The 18924-nt window shown below is 49.4% G+C and overlaps 1 protein-coding gene across 1 annotated transcript in view; it reads left to right on the top strand.

Moving 5' to 3' along the window:
* Nucleotides 1-402: 402 nt before the first annotated feature.
* LOC125944745 (uncharacterized) overlaps nt 403-18924 on the top strand; it is a 76829-nt gene continuing 58307 nt past the window's right edge. The window contains exon 1 of the mRNA XM_049665880.1: nt 403-451. The gene's annotated coding sequence lies outside the window, so the exon portion shown is untranslated. The remainder of the gene's footprint in view (nt 452-18924) is intronic.

The raw sequence follows: 18924 nt of genomic DNA, 5'->3' as shown, positions 1-18924 counted from the left end.
TCCGGCGAGACGGCGGACGAGCTGGTCGTCAGTCAAGGCAGATCTTTTGGCCTGTTGAGCGAATGGTTCGCGCTGGAAAGGGCGACGGACGTACAACGGGCCTACTTCGACTATATTAGGAACCAGTTTACCGGTGGCAGCGACACGCCAATCGACACCGCAGTGTCGTACGAGTTAATGTGGGAGATCGCAGCACCGGCGACAGACGCCCTCGTGCCTTTCCTCGGCTTTTCAGAAGTTGCGCCGCAACCCGCCGACTGGTTCGCGAATTCGTCCGGCGCGAATCTACGGAAGCTCGCTGGATAGAAGCCCTGCGCAGAGTCGACATCAGTCTGCCCGATGGCTTGCGAATATCGGCTGATAATCTTCATTTCCTCGCAACGCTACTCGACATGTGGAGTACTACGGTGAAGACAATTTCCACCTGTTCGTCTCGTGGTGCACAGTACAGGTAGCCGCCCTTTACGCGAACAGAGGCCTCATCATCACTACTACGGCGAGATTCCCGACAGGACAACACTCTACTACAGAGCCTTCTGCGTCAGCAGAGCCCTGTTTTTTTCACAAGCACTGATCGCGAGATACAATGGCGACGTCCTCCAGAGTAGCGCAACCGTGGCCGCAAAGAAATAGTGCAGTCCGTCCGTCTCGCCTTTTCGCATCGCCTTTCCAACTGGCCTTACTACAACGAAAACATAACGGTGGTCACAAACTGGAGGTCGTTGGAGTCTGCCTTCCGCAACATCGAATATGACAACCAAGGAAGAACTGACGGCGGAATGAGTGACGACATGCCAGACATGACCGACTCCTTTGTGGCCAACTGGCAGCACTCGGTGCGGTTGAATAAGACTCGGCAAGTTGTGCGACTGGCACACGCGATCAGACGTCTGTGGTTGCACTTATGGTCTTGGGGAGATAAGGATTTTCAATTGATGCCGTACACTCTGTCCTTCCCGTTTTTTGACCCGAATCTACCCACTCCCATCAACTTGGGAGGCTTCGGCAGCGAAGTAGTCGCAGTCCTGGGATCCATCGTTATTGGATCCTACCAGGCATACAGCAATGCGACCGATTATCTCGTAAGCTGCTTGAGGCGGGGAATCTCGGGAAGGGAAGAATTCCCCGAAGCCTCCGTGAACGGCGTATTCGGCTACAGGGCCCTCGTGGACGCTTACAGGCAAGCTCCTCCCACTACTTGGAACCTTGGGCAACTCGAGCAGTACAGCGACTTGCAGCTTCTCTTCATGTCGTCGTGTTTCGTCACGTGTCCGGGACATGGCAGAGGACAGCAAAACGAATGTGATATGCTCGCACTACACGTTCCCGAGTTTGCAGAAGCTTTTAAGTGCAGGCAGCGGACCATAGTAAACACGTCTGAGCACTGTCAACTGCTCTAGAGGACCTTTCGCACCATCATGTTTGATGTGCATGTTTTATTGCCATTATACTCTCGTGATGATTATTTAGTGTCGAACACTTTAGTCTTGTTAATTCTCCCTTCGTAACATGACCTCTATGTGAGCGCTTGGCACCAGAACCCCGTGCACTTTGTTAACAAGCATTCAGTGCGAAGTTGCAGTCTGGCCTGTTCGTGCTCTTGAGAAAATCGTATTTTTGTTTTTCCGTTCCGGTTCTTCAGGGAAACAGGAGTGATAATTGGAGATTGGGGACCTTTTTTTTGTTTTTCAGTGACATCAACAGCCAGCTTCGTTGAGAACAGCGGATTAACATTTGCAATTGCCATCATTTTTTGCTTAGCAATGCCTGCTTTATCTGTGTTTGTCTTAGTAGATTATTTCACCGTGCTGAAAGTACTTTTATGTTGGTGTTATGTAACTTAATCAGTAATATTCGTTTCTTTTTATGTTCCTAAGCGGGCTTCTTGTTCTTCGCCCGCAATGAGGCGCGGAGAGAAAATTAAAATAGGGTGAATCTATTTGGGGAGCACATTTCTTGAAGGCACTGTTAGTGCACGCACAACAGTAGAGTTAATGTCGATAAAGATAGAGCTCTTTGGGCTACTACTGCACAGCTACCATGATACTTCGTAGGGTATTTATGCGACTATAGCATTCTTCGGGAACTTATGGTTGTTCGCGTCACCGAGTAGTCCATGATACATTGGGTAGAGCATCGGGCGGCTATGCTGAGAGAACCTGTTTACAAACCATCCGTGAGACGACCAACTTGGGTAACTTATGGCATATTCTGGTGGTCGTTTGAGAGCGCTCTGGTTGTGCTACAAAAGCAGTGAAAAACAGCTTCATTGCTTTAGTACTAGAATAACCAGGTATGTGAGTGATGCTTGTGCATTATTTTCATCCGCAGACGCCTCTTATGGTAGTAGTAACGTTTATTAGCTTGTTTCCATGACCTTTGCAACACTTCCCTAGCGCTCCGGCACGACCACCCGAATATGTCATTAGTACGTGCCGCTCTTCGATTAGCCGCTTTGACGCAAACATGGGGCACTGGGTATGTATCACTTGGTGTGTGCCACTGATTTGTGTGCCTTTCTTGAATGACGAAAAAAGTTACAATGACGTTTCACGTCATGGACGCGCGGGTTACTCGCAAGCGTATGGACGCCGCCGACATGCACATGTGGCACCGCGGCGTCGAAGCACTTAAGGCCTCTTCACGCTCGAGCCGTCCATCGCCGCAAGCCGCACCGCACGCGGGCGGCCCGAGAGGCGGTCGTGAACGTTTGCCTGTGTCCGGCCGCTCAACCAAGGCGCTGGTTCGAAGCGAAGGGCGGGGCCTGGGCCCATAGGCTCCAGTGGCAGTTTGTGATCATCACAGGAATTATCCTGCACCCACAAATATATTTGTCGAACGGAGACAGCCACTGTGCCCTTCCCGACCTCTTCAGCGCATGCAGACGGATGTGTGTTGCGTTTACACGAGGGTGGGAAGGAATGAAATCGCCGATTTCATGTGGTTTGGGCCGTTTTTCGCGTGTGCATTACAAAGGCGAAGGCCATCCCATACACGTGCATTCTAAACATGACACATGTTCAGTAAGCGCTTAAATGAAAATAGTGTGATCGCCTACCTCCGCGTATCGTGTTCGTAGGTGTTATGTGTGCGCGCTTCATCGCTGCGAAGATAGTACGTGTATGAGCATTGTGCAGTGCTGGTTGGCGCTTAAGAAGGGATGATACGATCTGAAGCGGTGCGCTTTATTGTCGTGCCATCGCAGTCGCTCGTAATGTGCTGTTAAGGTCTTTCCTCATGTGGGCTGTTTTGCGGGTTGCGATACACCTTGGTGACCGCGAGAACTTGCAGAACGTTTGAGGGTTCTTACTGTTACGAAGTGTAAGTGTAGTGTGATGTATACGTGCAATGTTTCGCATTGATGCTAGGCGAATAAGTGTTCGTTTTATGCATTGTGCGTATGCTCTGAAGGGAACCGTGCACAAGCGTTGCTGGTCGAGTTTTGGTTCCGGCCCTTTCTGCCTCATTGACGTACTTTTTTTTTCAGAAGTTATTTCAGTACAATGAACCTATTTGTAATCTGTAAGGGGAACATGGGAAACAGCTTGAAAATCACATGCGTACATAAGAGCTGTCGTGAAATGTGGACACGCGTATAGCACTGTTGTCATTAACGCAACTTTGAGGCACTCCTCAGTTTTGTCGTGTGGACATAGGTGCGAAGAGCAGAAATCCGGAGGTTGATTTCTAGATTATGCGAAATATAATGTTTTTTACTAAGGGATGTGTGCGCCTTGCATAAGCGAGGACTTACACTGCTTGTTTCAGTGATGGTGTCCGACTACACACTCTGTTCGTGCCGGCACAAGTGGCACGGCATGATGAACACATGTGTGAGAACTAGGTGCTTTCTTTTGTTTCTTGACAAATTTGCTTTTAGCAGTGCAGCTCTTATAGCTAACCATAAAAGGTGGCGCCTGCTGTCGCAAAAACCTCCCGGAGCTATGACGTCACTGCGCTGCCTAGCAACCACCTCGCGGAGCGGCGTGTGCCTCGACTACTCTCCGTGCGCTGCACATGTTGCCTTGACATGGGACGTTAAGGAGAGGGAAGTAGTAGTAGTAAACGTTTATTCCATGAAGGGGATTGAAGGTTGAGTGGGTGGGGCCCTCAGTCCAGGGCTCCACTGGCCTTAGCGGCTCGCTGGGCTTGGTCGAGGAGAGCCAGTTGGCTCTCCCGTTCCGTGCTAGCAAGCCAGGTCTCCCACTGCCTGTTTCTGGGTATTTGCCCTAATTTGGGGGAATTGATATTTAGGGGCCGCGAATTGCACTCCCATGTAATGTGGGCAAGAGTGGGCCGCTCTCCGCACCATGGACAGATGTCCGCGTATTGTGTGGGACTTATATGGTGTTGTCGGTATAGATTTGTGTACGTGTTCGTTTGTAGTCGGCGCCAGTCACGAGCCTGTTCCCCGGTAAGGTCCGGGTGCGGATTACTAAATTTTTGGCGGTCACGTCGCTGGTTTTCCAAGATGTCACGTGAGCTTGTTAGAGGTTCGTCGATAGGACTCGTCGGCGCTCGGATGTGAAATACGCGAGCTAGCCGATCCGCCCTTTCGTTTCCCTCCAGTCCCGTGTGTGCTGGGCACCACACAATGGTATGATATTCTTGTAAGCCATGTCCCAAAATGTTTAAGGCCGCCTTGGGGATGTTTCCAGTTAAATAGAGGCGGCAGGCTACTTGGGAGTCTGTGAGTACCGAGGCTGACTCTCCTCTCCGGTCTTTATCCTTGATGGCTAGGGCGATTGCTACCGCCTCTGCCGTACTGGCTGAGTTTGCTTTGGTAGAGGCTGCTACGGTCGATCGTTGGCTTACAGCCGCTAGGCAGTATCTGTTATTTTGTATTTTAGCTACGTCCGTGTAGATCGTTCCGGGGTGCGAGCCGAAGCGCTTTTGTAGATTCTTAGCCCTTGCCTGCCTTCTAGGTTGATGATATTTAGGATTCATGTTTTTGGGTATTGGAGAAACTGTTATTCGATTCCGTATTTCTCGGGGCATTGGGGTGGTTTCCTCGTTTAGGTACTGGGGTCGTAGGGGATACCCTAAGCGCTCGAGCAGGGCCCTGCCTGTTGCGGTGATATTGAGCCTTTCCCTTTGAGATATTATTACCGCGGATGCGTGCTCTTCGTACGTGTTGTGCAAACCTAGGGCCTCCAGTCTATCTGTGGCGGTATTTTTAGGTAGCCCCAGGGCGGTTTTGTACGCCGTGCGTATCAGAATGTTGATGGCTCGTATTTCAGTGTTTGTAGGGTGCTGGTAAGGTAGGCTGTACGTCACCCTGCTGATTATGAAAGCTTGTATCAATCTGATTGTTTCGTCTTCTTTAAAGCCCTTCCTGTGGAAAGTTACCCTGTGTATCATTCGGGCCACCTGTTGTACTGTAGATTTAAGCAAGAGTAGGGTGTGATCTACTCTGCTGTTACTTTGTAACCAGAGGCCCAGAATTCGCAGTTTTTGCACTTGCCGTATTGGTTGGCCTTGGAGTGTTAGCCGGATCTCTGGTTCTGTGCGCGTGTATTTTGCTTTAATTCGAATAAATTCCGATTTCTCCGGCGCGCAGCACATGTCCGCCATGTCTGTGAAGGATTCTACTTTGTTTATTGCCTCCTGTAGGGTGTTTTCCTTATGCCCACTTGAGCCTGTCGAGGCCCATAAGGTAATATCGTCCGCGTACAGTGCGTGACCTAGATCTGGTATTGTCTCCAGGGACAGAGCGAGTCTGCGCATTCCGATGTTAAATAGCAGTGGTGACAAGATGGAACCCTGCGGTGTGCCTCTGCCTGGTACCTGTATTTCTTCCGATCGGAGTGAGTCGACACCTATGGTGGCCGTGCGATCTTGCAGAAAAGAGCGTATGTAGGCGTATGTTTTCGAGCCACAAGCTAATTCTTTCAGCTCTTCCAGTATGAGCTGGTGCGATATGGTATCGAACGCTTTCTTAAGGTCTAGCGCTACCACTATTCTATCGGAGCTGCCGGCTGAAGGGTTTAGGACTTCGTCTTTTAGCATGAGGAAAATGTCTTGGGCGGATAGATGGGGCCGAAATCCAAACATTGAAGTTGGGAAGAGTTGGTTGCTTTCTATGTGAGCGGTTAAGCGCGTTAGCACGACTTTCTCAAATAGTTTCCCTAGGCAGGATGTGAGGGAGATTGGTCGTAGGTTTTGAAAGTTTTTGGCCTTCGCGCGTTTGGGTATGAGAATTATTTTAGCCTCTTTCCACTCTCTCGGCACCAAGCCGGTGTCCCAAACCTCTGTGTTAAAGAAGTCTGTGATTTGATGAAGGGTTTCGTGACTAAGATTTCTTATCATAGCATTAGTGATTTGATCACTGCCTGGGGCTGTGTTTTTCTTTAGGGATTGCGCTGCTGCATGTACCTCCGCTACTGTTATTGGGGCATCGAGCTCATCGTTAGCTGCGCCGTCGTAGGCAGGGTAGTGCTGCTTTTGGGGAGGGTTTCCTATATAGGTTTCTCTAAGTTTCCGCAAAAGTTCCTCATCCGTACCTTCGAATTCGCTAGCTATTTGCCTTAGCGTTCTGGATGTGGCTGTTTTAGTGCCTGATGGGTCCATCATACTGCGGAGTATGGCCCAAGTTTTTTTTTGTGTGCAGGGTGCCCTGCATGGACGCACACAATTGTATCCAATTGTCATCATCCAAATGTTGGGCGTATTCATTCGCCTCTTGGGACAGTTTCGCTATTCTAAGTTTTAGTTTTCGATTATGCCTCTGTCGTTTCCATCGTTTTATGAGGCTACGCTTGGCTTCCCAGAGATGCAGTAGATGTGAGTCTACTGCCGGGACGTCGTCTGTTAGCGCCACCTTCTTGGTGGTCCGTCTATAGGCCGTCCGTATTTGTTCTGCCCAGGTCGCCGCATTGTTTAGCTGAGTGTTTGGTTGATTCTGCCGATACGCTTTCCAGTCAGTGATCGTTGCTTGGCCTCGTGGTCGTCTAATCTTGGGCGAGTTTACCGAAATGCTTATGATGCTGTGGTCGCTACCTAGGTTTTCCTCGAGGTTAGTCCAGCTGATTCGGTCTAAAGTATTTGCAAACGTGAGGTCTGGAAAAGTATCTCTCGTGACGCTATTTCCTGTTCGCGTAGGAGAGTCCAGGATGGTGACTAGCCTCATATTGTGGTCCTCCATCGCCTCCACGAGGTTGCGACCTTTAGGAGAGTCCCTCGGATACCCCCAGTCTGTGTGTGGCGAGTTGAAGTCCCCAAGTATTAATATTTTATCCTGATTTCGTGCTAGGGATTTTGCATGCCAAAACAGATCTTTGAAATTGGCGGATCGTTCCCTTGGGGGGCTATAGATGTTGATTATGATGGTTTTGGATTTGCTGCGTTTACAGGGCCAGATAGTTAGAATTTGGTGCTGAATATTTGTTTGGGACATGTAGCTTACACTCACTGCGATGTCTTTTCGAACCAGCGTTGCGATTTTTGGGTGGTCGGGGTGGGTGTAGTAAACATAGCCCAGTAGGGTGTGTATTTTATTTCCTAGTTCCTGAATACATATTATGTCTGGCTGGATTGGCGCCGTTTGCATGAAGTGGGATAATGCGGCTATCTTATTGTGGAGAGTGCGACAATTCCATTGCCAAATTTCCAGGGTTTCGTTTGAATTTGGACGTCGATTAGCCATGATTAGTACCTTCGCTGTCCGTCGTCTCTATAGCCTTCAGGCGCCGCGTTGGGGCTCCCGGGCTAACATTTGCTCGCTTGCGCATGGCGCCGCGTACGCTGTTGACGGATTCATCTACATAGGTTTTTAATTTTTGTAGCTCGCTGCACATTTGTTGTTGGAAATTCTGCATTTGCTGCGCTAAAATTGCGATCTGATTGGACAGCGTGTCCTGATTGATGGGTTTTGGCTTCGCAGATTCCTTAGCTATCACCAATTCCGTATTTTTGGGTATGGTTTGAGTTTGGGTGGAGCGGAGTGCGGCCAGCTCTTGTTTGATTTCGGCTAAGCTAGCTTTAAGGAGTTTGTTTTCGGCAAGAATGCGTTGGTATTCGGGACTTTCAGTTATGGCTTTGGCAGTGGATGACGCAACTTGCGCCCAGCTTACCTGTGGGTTGGTTTGTTGCTGGCCTTTCTGTACGGCAGCCCTGGACTTTGTAGAGGGTGTTTGGGAGAGATTTGTGGGTTTTGAGAAAGGGAAAGTTTCATGGCGGCTCGTGCTGCGATGTCTGGATCCCGATCGAGATCTTGAGCTGGATCTTGATTGGTGTCTCGCTCGCGGAGTGCGGCTGCCAGATCCGTGTCCGAGTCTCGGGAATTCTTGGTCTCTGTAGGCTGCTTCTTCCTCTTCCGAGCTGAACCATCGGGATGGATGTTTATGTTGCAGCTTGCTACTGGTATGTGGTACAGTTTTCGAGGATGGTTTGTTGCGCCGAGATGCGTTGGTGTGCTGCAGGCGACGGTTTGGCTTCAGTCTTTTTTTGCAGCTACGGTCTCCTGTGAGGTGTGGCTCCCCGCACATGGCACAGCGTGGGGTGCATTGGTGCCCTTCCGTGGGGTCCGATGTGCCACACGTGCGGCACACTTGGAGTTCTGGTTGTGGGCACACGTCTGTGCGGTGTCCCACTTGTTGGCACAGTTTGCAGACTTGCACCGTATTTTTGTAAGGGTAGCACGCTAGCTCTCCTCCTTGGTAGTAGACGTAGCGTGGTACAAACGTACCGTAGAATGTGATCACTGCAGTCTTTGAGTCTCCGAGCATGCGGGCTTGAATTATTTCCACACCTTGGGATCGGATACGTAAGTTGACCTTGAGGGTGTCAGATGGGGCGGTATGCCATGCACTACGCCGCGCACAGCCTCGTCTCCGGTGGCCACGTACGCGTTCACTGCATGCGGCCTGCCGTTGATGACGATGGAGGTAAGTTTGCGTACTCGTTCCGCCACTTCTTGCAAAGGGGTCGATACGATAAAAATATTTGAGCCCGGTTTAATACGGAGCATGAAGTGCTCACCTTGTACGTGGCCGTTGCATGCTTCGATGACCGCTTCGGCGAGCAACGGGCTGGTGAGGGATCGGATTGGAAGTCCTTGGTGGGGTCTTATGACGACCTTGAAATCGTCGCGTGGCAGTGGTGGAAGCTTGCGGTATTTTGGCCGTCGTCGGTTATTCCCGGAGGCGTTCTGGCCTTGAGCAATTTCGGAGCTGGGTCCGTTTCTCGATGCTTGTTGTTGGCGTTCCTTTGCTTGCGCTTTACGCTGTCGCAGGGTGAGTACCGTTTGCCAGTCCTCTTCTCCAGCGTTTAGTGTTCTCGTCGGACCGCCGCCGCTGTAGCTGCTGCTTGGTCCTGTGGTCATGGGCTTGGATGCTTGGGGTTCGGTGTCACGGCAATCCATGCCTTCAGTGTCTTCTTCGTGGCCTCCGCGGCTCCGATCTGGGGGATTCTTCGCGTCCTCTGCGCCAGACGCAGGTGTTTGCGCCGCCATCTAGGGCCGCGTTCCTCGGCGTTCCGCCGGGCGCTGCCGCTACCACCTACGCTCCGGTAGGCTTGGCGTGGCGCTCACGAGGTTGGTGACTTCTGAGGTCCGTGGTGGGATGAAAAACGGTCCCTGGTCCAGAAATTTGGTATCCACAGGTTCCGCTTGCATTCATGGATCGAATGGTGTCGGTCAATCCGGTGTTTTGAAGAAAAGTTAGCTGAAACGCATAGGTATTCCAAGAACGATGTGAGCGCGTCTGCCTCATGCGGGGCGCTGCGCGCGTCTCAAGGAGAGGGAAGGAGAGGACGCGCGCGGTGCGCGCAATGCTTTGGAGGGGAAAGAGAAAATTTTTGGAAGAAGCTTAAGCTTCGCTTTAAGAGTGGAACACGATGGGCCCCGTTTGCATCGCATTTTTCTTGCAGTGGGCTTCAATGCAACACAGAATGTGGGAACGCCAGCTTACAAAGACTAAGCTTCCACCGATCCCCTTAAAGTCGACTTCACCTTTAAACAGAAATGCATTCCTCTGAAGACGTTTTTCGAGGGCCAATATAAGTGGTCTTGTATTAAAATCTGAAGGCCCTAGCACCTTTTTTATTATTTTGTTAATTGTGCGCTGTTGTCCCGACGCGCGCGCGTGTCCAAAACGCATTAGGCAGGCCATGTCCCAATTTGACCTGCCGAGGATGCGAGCGCCATCTGGATAAGATTTTCGCAAGTAGCCTCCTACCCGAGCTCGCCTGTTGGTATGGTAGAAATGCTGGAAAAGGGGTTTGTGTTTGAGTTTCCTGGTAATAGAATTATGTTTTCTCGTAGATTCAAATTACAATCCGACGCCACCTTTTCTGTAGGTTGTGCTTAAGTCGTAGTTTACCATTTTTCTGGTGGATTTCACTGTGAGCAATTCTATTTTTGTTCACAATATCTTTGCACCACGTGGAGGGCCTGCGCGGTCGGGGTGGTTGGGGATGATTTTCTCCGCCACGGACGCCGACATCGCACGCCAACGCCGACACCGGATTTTCTGCGACACGGATTTTCTGCGACACAAATGAGACGGAGATAGAGAGAGGAAGAAATTGTAGAAGCACCAACGAGGCAACGCGCGCAGCTGCTGCCGACGCCGCCCGCGTTCCCCGTTTCCCGCGTTCGCGCCGGGGAGACGCGGGCTGCGTCGGCAGCAGCTCGGCAGCTTTCGACCAGCCACTCCCCGGCAAGTGTGGAGGCACATCTTGGCCGTGACGCCAATGGGTAGATAAAGCTCGGAGCCGCCGCGACTGCGGCACAACTCTTGTTGACTCTGTGGCGAGTACATGTAGCCTTGACATGGGACGACCAAACAAGATCCGGACACCCGAAGAAGAAGCCGCTCATCTTGAAGCAGGACCGAGTCCTGAGGTGGGCTGAGGAGGTAGCGGAGGCCTACCACGACTGGTAGGCGGACGTCTGGCAGCACAAGGTGCTAAGACTGGAGCACACAGGCCTCCCTCTCTCCCACCCGGCCCCTCCCCTTTCTTAAAAAGGGAAATAAAAGTTCATTCATTCATTCATCTTGAAGCGCGCCGCGCGGCCAAGCGAGAATCAGCGCGTCGGCGGCGAGCTGATTCGGAATACCGTGCCAAAGAGCACTTGGCATTTCCTAGCAAAACTTAGCCAAACCTAAGCTGGTCGATCACCAGCTCCGCTGTTTACTCCAGCCTTGCACCACTAGTGCAAGCTGCCCACTTTTTTTTTGATAAAAAGCCATATGCACGTAACAAAGTAGAAATGCTCACCAAAAACTGTTTTGGTCAATATATGATATTCCGTTTGCAGCCGGAGCACGTTGTGTGTAGGCAGGCGTTGAAACCAACATTTGAAGCTATCAATATTGTTACATAGGGAGGTGCGAATACTCAAGACTTTTGAATAATGAATCAAAAAGTGCCCTATTGGATTAGATCGTCAATATTTGTAAATGCGAATATTCTCTTAATACCTTTCGAATATTTCAAAACGTCCACTGTGCCCCCGTAAACGTAACAGTGCCGCAAAGGTACGGTTAGTTTTCATTACGCTGGGCATATTATAGACATAAGACATGAGAACTTGCGTAGCGGAGCAGGCTACGTCACTTAGGTTGCCATACTTTACAGACTGTACAGCGAGGATTTGCACTCTCTGAAGAGCTCTGTACATGCGAAGAAACTACTTGTTTGCTCCGAATGCTCCGTTCGTGATTTTAATACATAACGCTTCATAACGGACTACAATATGACATAAACTCGTCAACTTTCAGAATCCTGGGATGTGAATATAAATTTAAATTAATTGTGATAACGGCTATTCATTATTAGTAAACTATTCGCAAAGTGTTCAACTCAATTCCCTTCTGGCACTATTCGATTCGTCTTCAATTCGGTCTCAAAAATCACTATTCGCGCATTTCAAATATTTCATCTTTTTCATGCTGGCTTTCGCGTGTGCATTACTAACAAGAAGACCGACACGTAAACGTACACGCTAAGCATATTACATGTATATAGCTTCCTGACTTTGTGGTTCGTACAATTCCTAGAAATATGTATTACCTTAATTAAATTATTATTTAAAATTATTAGAAAATTAGGTTTGGGCCAATTCTTGAACACAAAGGAACGAACTCCACATTTTGGCTATGCTATGGACACGGTCTATCAGAAAACAATCCTAGAAATTTGCTTTACAGAATGGCACTAAGTGGTGCAATGCGGCGTCACTTAGGGATACCGCAACCTACGCCGACGCCGGATTTTCTGCGACACTATCGCGTTAAAAAGCAACACCAGACCCATGGGCCACGAAACGCTGAGCCACACGTTTTAGATACTGTTTTGGACCCAGGAATAAACACATCTTCATTCTTTTAACGCAATAGTGATAAGGGCCCCGTGTCGCAGAAAATCAGGCGTTGGTGTCGGTGTCGGCGTGGGTGCGCCGGCATCTTTGGCGAAAACAATCTTCCTGAACCACCCCGACCGCGGAGGCCCTCCGCATGGCGCACGATATTAGTGAACAAAATTGAATTTCTCATAGTAACAGCCGTCAGAAAAAGCGTAACGTACGACTTAACCACAACCTACAGACGTGATAACGTCGGATTGTAATTTGTATATACGAGAAAATATATTTCAGTTGCCGGGATGCCTGATAAGCAGCCAGGGATATTTGAATGCTATCGCGCTCCACTATTAGAGGCGAAGCTTAAGTGTGCTCCAAATTTTCCAACCAACTTTCTGTAGTAGCAATAATTCGTTCGTGGAACACACGAACAATATCGTTCGTGTGTTCCTGTTGAGTGACAAGAGAGAGAAGTAAATTCAGGTATTTATTTATACTACGTACGTTGCTGTAATATACAGCTAAATTGCCGACTGGTTTTGACGTACTATCGTTGGCGATGATGATATACGTCATACGTCAGTCATGCGTCAGAAACAGTAACATCATACTATTTTGGCTGGGTCTTCCTCACCGGGCACATGCTTTCCCCTCGCGTTTTCACTCTTCCGCATGAGTATATTGCCGTCAAATCCAGGCGAAACTCCATGTGTTTTCCTTCTCGTATAGCTTTCTTAAGTAGTATCTTATTTTCTCTGCAAAGGTGCTCGTTTACGAAAATGGGCGTGTTTTCCACAAAACCAAGCATGAAAGCGTTAAGCAGATTTTTTTTTTCGCTACCTGCAAAAACCTGTCACGTGAGGATCTGGACACAACTTTACTACAATATTTGCAAGTCCTCTTCCTTTCGTCGGTACGCGATGGACAACATCAATATCACTACTGGTGTGTTCTATTTGTAAGCACATGGCTATCGTTTGAATTGTTTTTTAACGGAGGTCCACTTTCTCTGCTGCAGGTTCACCTTTCAATTCAATGTTATTATTTCATCCATACTGCTTTAGTTCTATCAATTCCTTATTAAGTTCGGTCAGTTCTCTGTTCAGTTTCTGGTTTTCCTGTTGAAGGTACTGGTTGTGGATTTTTACTTGATTTACTTACGAGCGAACTGCCTTGATCTCCGACTTACACTCCTCAAAGCTGTCGTTTATCAATCTCATAGACTACCTCACAGATGTCAGCTCTGCTTTTACATCAAGTTCGACGAGCGAAGTGCCTTTATTTCACTCTTTACATCATGTACTACTGTTACGAACTTCGTAGTCATTTCAGTGAATACCTTTAGAACTTCCTTGGTGCTACTTGGCGCCTTTTTCTCCCAGTATTCTTTCGAAATCCAAGAGCGTTAGTGTTATGGTGCTCCATGCTATAACAGCAGTACCACAAACAATATTACAATGCAAGAAGGAAGACAGTGCGCAGTTGAGCAGACCAGAACCAGAGTTGCCCACCTGCAGCAATACAAGGGAGCGTTAACGCATGTAGAGTGCATGGCTGCTGGCTCTGCTCTGTGAACTTGGCCTGGTCGACCTTCTTCTTATACGACCGACGGGGGCGTTTCTCATGCGAAGAAACAGAACACGTGGTGAACTGCCCCGGGTTGTAAGGAACCACGATGTCATGTCAGATCCGAAAGCTGGCGGCCAACGATGGTATCTGCCTGATGATTACAGCATGGTTTTTGCCTGCAGCAATACAAGGGAGTGTGAGCACATGCAGAGTGCACGACTGCTGGCACTGCTCTGTGAACTTGGCCTGCTCGACCTTCTTCTTATACGACCGACGGGGGCGTTTCTCATGCGAAGAAACAGAACACGTGGTGAACTGCCCCGGGTTGTAAGGAACCACGATGTCATGTCAGATCCGATAGCTGGCGGCCAACGATGGTATCTGCCTGATGATTACAGCATGGTTTTTTCCTGCAACAATACAAGGGAGTGTGAGCACATGCAGAGTGCACGACTGCTGGCACTGCTCTGTGAACTTGGCCTGCTCGACCTTCTTCTTATACGACCGACGGGGGCGTTTCTCATGCTGAAGAAACAGAACACGTGGTGAACTGCCCCGGGTTGTAAGGAACCACGATGTCATGTCAGATCCGATAGCTGGCGGTCAACGATGTCATCTGCCTGATGATTACAGCATGGTTTTTTCCTGCAACAATACAAGGGAGTGTGAGCACATGCAGAGTGCACGACTGCTGGCACTGCTCTGTGAACTTGGCCTGCTCGACCTTCTTCTTATACGACCGACGGGGGCGTTTCTCATGCGAAGAAACAGAACACGTGGTGAACTGCCCCGGGTTGTAAGGAACCACGATGTCATGTCAGATCCGATAGCTGGCGGTCAACGATGTCATCTGCCTGATGATTACAGCATGGTTTTTTCCTGCAACAATACAAGGGAGTGTGAGCACATGCAGAGTGCACGACTGCTGGCACTGCTCTGTGAACTTGGCCCTGCTCGACCTTCTTCTTATACGACCGATGGGGGCGTTTCTCATGTGAAGAAACAGAACACGTGGTGAACTGCCCCGGGTTGTAAGGAACCACGATGTCATGTCAGATCCGATAGCTGGCGGTCAACGATGGTATCTGCCTGATGATTACAGCATGGTTTTTGCCTGCAGCAATACAAGGGAGTGTGACCACATGCAGAGTGCACGGCTGCTGGCACTGCTCTGTGAACTTGGCCCTGCTCGACCTTCTTCTTATACGACCGACGGGGGCGTTTCTCATGTGAAGAAACAGAACACGTGGTGAACTGCCCCGGGTTGTAAGGAACCACGATGTCATGTCAGATCCGATAGCTGGCTGTCAACGACGTCATCTGCCTGATGATTACAGCATGGTTTTTTCCTGCAACAATACAAGGGAGTGTGACCACATGCAGAGTGCACGACTGCTGGCACTGCTCTGTGAACTTGGCCCGGTCGACCTTCTTCTTATACGACCGACGGGGGCGTTTCTCATGTGAAGAAACAGAACACGTGGTGAACTGCCCCGGGTTGTAAGGAACCACGATGTCATGTCAGATCCGATAGCTGGCGGTCAACGATGTCATCTGCCTGATGATTACAGCATGGTTTTTTCCTGCAACAATACAAGGGAGTGTGAGCACATGCAGAGTGCACGACTGCTGGCACTGCTCTGTGAACTTGGCCTGCTCGACCTTCTTCTTATACGACCGACGGGGGCGTTTCTCATGCGAAGAAACAGAACACGTGGTGAACTGCCCCGGGTTGTAAGGAACCACGATGTCATGTCAGATCCGATAGCTGGCGGTCAACGATGTCATCTGCCTGATGATTACAGCATGGTTTTTTCCTGCAACAATACAAGGGAGTGTGAGCACATGCAGAGTGCACGACTGCTGGCACTGCTCTGTGAACTTGGCCTGCTCGACCTTCTTCTTATACGACCGACGGGGGCGTTTCTCATGCGAAGAAACAGAACACGTGGTGAACTGCCCCGGGTTGTAAGGAACCACGATGTCATGTCAGATCCGATAGCTGGCGGTCCAACGATGTCATCTGCCTGATGATTACAGCATGGTTTTTTCCTGCAACAATACAAGGGAGTGTGAGCACATGCAGAGTGCACGACTGCTGGCACTGCTCTGTGAACTTGGCCTGCTCGACCTTCTTCTTATACGACCGACGGGGGCGTTTCTCATGCGAAGAAACAGAACACGTGGTGAACTGCCCCGGGTTGTAAGGAACCACGATGTCATGTCAGATCCGATAGCTGGCGGTCAACGATGTCATCTGCCTGATGATTACAGCATGGTTTTTTCCTGCAACAATACAAGGGAGTGTGAGCACATGCAGAGTGCACGACTGCTGGCACTGCTCTGTGAACTTGGCCTGCTCGACCTTCTTCTTATACGACCGACGGGGGCGTTTCTCATGCGAAGAAACAGAACACGTGGTGAACTGCCCCGGGTTGTAAGGAACCACGATGTCATGTCAGATCCGATAGCTGGCGGTCAACGATGTCATCTGCCTGATGATTACAGCATGGTTTTTTCCTGCAACAATACAAGGGAGTGTGAGCACATGCAGAGTGCACGACTGCTGGCACTGCTCTGTGAACTTGGCCTGCTCGACCTTCTTCTTATACGACCGACGGGGGCGTTTCTCATGCGAAGAAACAGAACACGTGGTGAACTGCCCCGGGTTGTAAGGAACCACGATGTCATGTCAGATCCGATAGCTGGCGGTCAACGATGTCATCTGCCTGATGATTACAGCATGGTTTTTTCCTGCAACAATACAAGGGAGTGTGAGCACATGCAGAGTGCACGACTGCTGGCACTGCTCTGTGAACTTGGCCTGCTCGACCTTCTTCTTATACGACCGACGGGGGCGTTTCTCATGCGAAGAAACAGAACACGTGGTGAACTGCCCCGGGTTGTAAGGAACCACGATGTCATGTCAGATCCGATAGCTGGCGGTCAACGATGTCATCTGCCTGATGATTACAGCATGGTTTTTTCCTGCAACAATACAAGGGAGTGTGAGCACATGCAGAGTGCACGACTGCTGGCACTGCTCTGTGAACTTGGCCTGCTCGACCTTCTTCTTATACGACCGATGGGGGCGTTTCTCATGTGAAGAAACAGAACACGTGGTGAACTGCCCCGGGTTGTAAGGAACCACGATGTCATGTCAGATCCGATAGCTGGCGGTCAACGATGTCATCTGCCTGATGATTACAGCATGGTTTTTTCCTGCAACAATACAAGGGAGTGTGACCACATGCAGAGTGCACGGCTGCTGGCACTGCTCTGTGAACTTGGCCCGGTCGACCTTCTTCTTATACGACCGACGGGGGCGTTTCTCATGTGAAGAAACAGAACACGTGGTGAACTGCCCCGGGTTGTAAGGAACCACGATGTCATGTCAGATCCGATAGCTGGCGGTCAACGATGTCATCTGCCTGATGATTACAGCATGGTTTTTTCCTGCAACAATACAAGGGAGTGTGAGCACATGCAGAGTGCACGACTGCTGGCACTGCTCTGTGAACTTGGCCTGCTCGACCTTCTTCTTATACGACCGACGGGGGCGTTTCTCATGCGAAGAAACAGAACACGTGGTGAACTGCCCCGGGTTGTAAGGAACCACGATGTCATGTCAGATCCGATAGCTGGCGGTCAACGATGTCATCTGCCTGATGATTACAGCATGGTTTTTTCCTGCAACAATACAAGGGAGTGTGAGCACATGCAGAGTGCACGACTGCTGGCACTGCTCTGTGAACTTGGCCTGCTCGACCTTCTTCTTATACGACCGACTGGGGGCGTTTCTCATGCGAAGAAACAGAACACGTGGTGAACTGCCCCGGGTTGTAAGGAACCACGATGTCATGTCAGATCCGATAGCTGGCGGTCAACGACGTCATCTGCCTGATGATTACAGCATGGTTTTTTCCTGCAACAATACAAGGGAGTGTGAGCACATGCAGAGTGCACGACTGCTGGCACTGCTCTGTGAACTTGGCCTGGTCGACCTTCTTCTTATACGACCGACGGGGGCGTTTCTCATGCGAAGAAACAGAACACGTGGTGAACTGCCCCGGGTTGTAAGGAACCACGATGTCATGTCAGATCCGAAAGCTGGCGGCCAACGATGGAATCTGCCTGGTGATTACAGGATGATTTTTGGCTGCAGCAATACAAGGACCTAATAAAGAAACGGCAAAACATGAAAGTGTCAAACTCGAGAGATCAGATAGAATTCGCTGAACTCTCGAAACTGATCAATAAAAATAAAATCATTGATATCCGAAATTATAACGTGGAAAAGATTTAAGAAGCAGTAAAATATGGACGCAGCATGAAATCATAGAAAAGAAAACTTGGCATAGGGCAAGGCAAAATGTAAGCTCTGAAAGATAAGCAGGGTAATATTATCAGCAATTTCTATGGCATAGTAAAAACAGCGGCAGAATTCTATACCGACCTATACCGTACCCAGACCAGCCAAGGTACTTTCATTCGACGTAGTAGTGAACAGAATACCGAGGCTCCTTCTATAACTAGCGATGAAGTTAAAAGGGCCTTGTAAGACATGACCAGGGAAAAAGTTGTTGGAGAAGATGGAATAACAGTCGATTTAATAAAATATGAAGGAGATATCATGCTTGAAAAGCTTGCGGCCCTTTCTACGCAATGCCTTACGACTTCAAATGTACCAGAAAGCTGGAAGGACGCCAAAACTATTCTCATTCATAAGAAGGAAGACGTTAAAGAAGTGAATAATTATAGGCCCGTTAGCTTGCTTTCAGTATTGTATAAAATATTCACCAAGATAATTTCGAATACAATCAGGGCAACAGCTGACTTCATCCAAGCAAGAGAATAGGCTGGCTTCAGGAAAAGATATTCTACGATGGATCATATTCATGTCATCAATGAGGCAATCAAGAAATCTGCGCAGTACAATCAACCTCTCTATATGGCTTTCATAGATTATGAAAAAGCATTTGATTCAGTAAAGATACCAGCAGTCATGGAGGCATTGCGTAATCAAGGAGTACAGGAGGCATACGTGAATA

The sequence above is a fragment of the Dermacentor silvarum genome, chromosome 4 (genome assembly GCF_013339745.2).
Source record: "Dermacentor silvarum isolate Dsil-2018 chromosome 4, BIME_Dsil_1.4, whole genome shotgun sequence".
Taxonomy (NCBI): domain Eukaryota; kingdom Metazoa; phylum Arthropoda; class Arachnida; order Ixodida; family Ixodidae; genus Dermacentor; species Dermacentor silvarum.
Note: the sequence above shows the minus strand (reverse complement) of the source record. Positions and strands in the feature narration are given on the sequence as shown.